The following is a 4,123-nucleotide window of genomic DNA, read 5'->3' as shown; positions in this document are numbered from 1 at the left end:
CCCGCCCATTCTAGTTTATCACTTAGTCCTGGTTGTTTTATGATGTTGCTTCCCTCTGTTGCCATCTTATCTTCCCCCCCACCCCTCTTCCCTTTTTCCGTCCGGTCCAACGACAAAGACAAACAAATAAATAAAATAAAACATAATCAATATAAATAAAGTTTAGCATTAAATACAACAGGGGTTTATACTCAATTAATCCCTGTTGTGAAAGTAAAATCTGCCCAACACAAGAAGCTCTCAGCCCACATCTGTTGGCTCAGCTGTTGGACAGGACAAGTTAAAAAAAAAAAAAAAAAAAAACAAAACAGATCTTGAGTGCAAGTTGTTTCTGTATTAAACATTGTGACTTGCGTTAAAGCTTTCAGGCAAGTACCCCCTTTTTACATACTGTACCGGTTAAAATAGAGTAAAAAATGATTAAAATGAACAGTCCACTTTCATAACAGTCTAAAATAGTCAAGATCATTCCCATTCAAATATTTCTATGATATTTCTTTGAATTTTATAACAGTAGTAAACTTCTAGTCAGGGGAGGGGAATCTATAGCAGGAGACCCAAAACTTTTTCACTTAAAGGCCCAAGATCTAAATGGATCCCAGCTTATGGGCCAAATACAATATTTTTTGCATGTCATGAAATAAAAGGAGACAATAAAGAATATGGTTTGATTTATTTATTTATATTCTGTATTCATTAATGTAACACACATTAGTAAGGATAAATAGGAATTAACATTTGTCTTTGACACCTTAAACAGCAAGGCCTCACTGGACATTTTTTAATTGAAAAACAAGAACAAGCTAAAACAAACTTTCTTCCAATAAAATCATCAAGAGGCTAACCATCTTTGCAAGCTTAAAAAGACAGCTAAAAGCATCAGAAGTGATCCTGAAGGCTCTTGGGAATTTTTAACACAAAAAGAAGCCCAGGGCTGATTCTCTTGGGGGTTGTTTAACCCATAGGCACAGACAAAGAAAGTGCTAACAGCGCAATCTGAAGGCTGAAAGTATATTAGAGCTGTAGAGTTTTGGGCACCCAGGCCCAAATCGGCATCAATTCATGGCTGTGGAAGCTGTGGATTACTCCTTTTCCCATTGATTTTCTATGATGTTCCCAAAAATCCCATTTTAATTCTGGGCCTTTGAGCGAAAAAGTTTGGGCAGCATGGTCTAGAGAACATGTTAACCGTGGCGCAGCTTCGGTCTTTCTCCCGCGTGGTGGATAGACGAAGAAGACGTTGAAACAGGATGAACTTTAGCCTTCTCTAGGCGTATTTATTAACTACTGCACATGTAAAACAGGTACCTCTCTCTCGTACATCAGAGCTCATTCTTTTCTCTCTTGAGTGATGTCATCAACCGTAGACACAAACAGATACAGCAGTGACTGATGGGAACAGCAATGACTCATGGGAAATGGAGTAAGAAGAGTAAGAGTGAAATTACACACATATATAAATAAAACGTTCAATACTTAACAGAACAGTCACTAATCTTAGTAAGTTCATCCTAAATAAATCTATAAAAATTTGAAAAATAACTTCCACTGATCACATGTTCTGTCATTGCTAAAGCTTACAACAAAATGTCATGTTAGAATCGGAAGAAATGGGTACAGAAACGTATTGGATTTTATCTACTACAGTTGCTGTGGCACGATAGTTTTCCATGCCAGAATTTATATCTCTGTTTTTGACCATATTTATTAATTGTCCATTGGTAAATGCTCCACAACATCAGTTGCACATACAATGTTTCTTATCCTGAATTAATAAAAAAAACTCTAACTAGATCAGAGGGGAAAAAAGAATGTTTCACCTTCACATTTATAGTCCACATCACCAACAAATAATTTACTTTGGATTATCTTTGTGCATTTTTCTTCATCACTTTTCTTTTTTTTGCACAAACATTTTGCATTGCATTTGCATTTTTCTTGCACTTGCATTAGTTTGGTAGAACAACTCGATGTTACGGTGTTTATTTTTAATCCCCTCGCCAACTGGGCTAAATGGCAACTGTCAATCATTTCACACCTTTGGGGTGGTCGTCGCTTACGCCACTAACTGTGAGTGAGCGGTTCAAAGACCTAATGCTAATAAACATCAGCCACAACTGATTATTGGAGTTTAATTTATTCATCCATCCATCCATCCATCTTCTTGACCGCTTCGTCCCTTTCGGGGTCGCGGGGGTGCCGGAGCCCATCCCGGCTACTGAAGGGCGAAGGCGGGGTACACCCTGGACAGGTCGCCAGTCTGTCGCAGGGCCTAATTTATTCATATACAACATTTATTTTTAACCACATAAGGGTCTGAAAAAATTCAGCAAATAGCTACTGTAACACAGGCTCAGAGGCGTTCAGATCCATCTGCAGTGTTTTTTTATTTATGCTCTGCGATGTGTTGGGAAAGGCAGCGGTGGTAGGACAGCCGGAGGTCAGTGCTGACGTGGAAGCATCAGAGGCTAGAGCAGACTGTGGTCGGAGGCAGGCAAAGGTCAGACACGGCGAGGGTTTGTCCAAGGCTGGCGGAGACAGTGGTCAGGGACAGGCAGGAGTCGAGGCAGGCGGCTAGCAGGAGAGTAAACAGGATCAGAATAGGGTCGAGACTCGAACAAGCAGACAGCTGGGACCACGCTCAGTAAAAGTTAATGGCTCAATACTTCACGGTGTGTTTAAGTGGGAGCTTGGTATATATGCTGTGGGAACTGATGAGGGATTGGCAGCAGCTGAAGGATGATTAGTACTCTGGGGACTGTGCACGTGGACGACCAGAGGGGTAGACAGCGGGCAGACTCCTGACAGCTACAAACATTTTAGTACAATTTACAAGAAGCTAAACATGCAGCTGAGGGGCTTCATGGTGGGTTGGGGGCCCTAGGCAGTTGCCTAGTTCATCTTTTGAAAGAAATGGGCATGCTGATTTGTCTTAAAGCAAACACAGACAGTTTTGCTTAATCCTTTAAAAAAAAGTAAATGTTTTCAAAAACATGAAGAGATTATAAAAGACAGTTTTAATGTGGAAATTTCTGTATTTCAGCTTTTGGGTTTAAAAACATTTGAGAACATCCTGACCCCGGGCTCACACAGCGAGCGTTACAGGAACGGTCTAGCTGCAGCCGATGGCTCATATTAGCTCCTGGTTAGCTGCAGCTTCAGGCTCTGCTGCTGACCTCGCAAAACTCCAAACGGACATACCTTCACACTAATCCCCCCTTTGTCTGCTGCGGTTCAGCTGTGTCATCTGGAGAAAATTTGAGGCACACGAAACGGATTCGCAGCGCCGCAGAGGCCTGACCGCAGACGCAGGATGTGAACGCCTGCAGTGGTATTTCTCCGCGCACTTTTAAGGCAAGGCAAGGCAAGTTTATTTGTATAGCACATTTCATGTACAGAGACAATTCAAAGTGCTTTACATGAAACATTAAAAGAAACAATCAAAAGAAATAGTAAAAATGTGATCATTAGAATAAAATTAAAAGAAAGTAAAAGGATTTTAATTTAAAACAAGCATAGATAAACAGTGCGGACGTAAACGTTTGAATACATATTAATCAAATGAAACTGAGAACAGGTGAGTCTTTAACCTGGATTTAAATACACTGAGTGTTTCAGCTGATCTAAGATGTTCTGGAAGTCTATTCCAGATCTGTGGTGCATAGAAGCTGAATGCAGATTCTCCATTTTCAGTTCTGAATCTAGGAACTGATAAAAGACCGGATCCTGATGACCGCAGAGGTCTGGCTGGTACATACTGGGTCAGGAGGTCAGTCATGTATTGTGGTGCTAAACCATTCAAAGCTTTATAAACCAGTAACAGAACTTTAAAGTCTATCCTCTGACAGACAGGTAACCAGTGTAAAGACCTCAGAACTGGACTGATGTGGTCTACTTTCTTCAGAATAAGCTGGAGTTTTGTTAATTACGTCAAATGTTGAAGAGTAATCATAACTACAATAATGTAAACACTGGAGCTAAAGCTCCGATGTTAAAGCTAATTCATTGTTTCAGAAGTTATGTCTGTGAGCGGAACTACTAGCTCTCGCTAGTTTTACTTTGAAAACCGGAAGCTTCACCGTCACGAAGATGTGTTTACTTCCGGTGGAAGTAAGGCGGCTCC

Source organism: Oryzias melastigma, linkage group LG12, assembly GCF_002922805.2.
Source record: "Oryzias melastigma strain HK-1 linkage group LG12, ASM292280v2, whole genome shotgun sequence".
NCBI lineage: Eukaryota > Metazoa > Chordata > Actinopteri > Beloniformes > Adrianichthyidae > Oryzias > Oryzias melastigma.
This window is presented reverse-complemented; position numbering follows the sequence as displayed.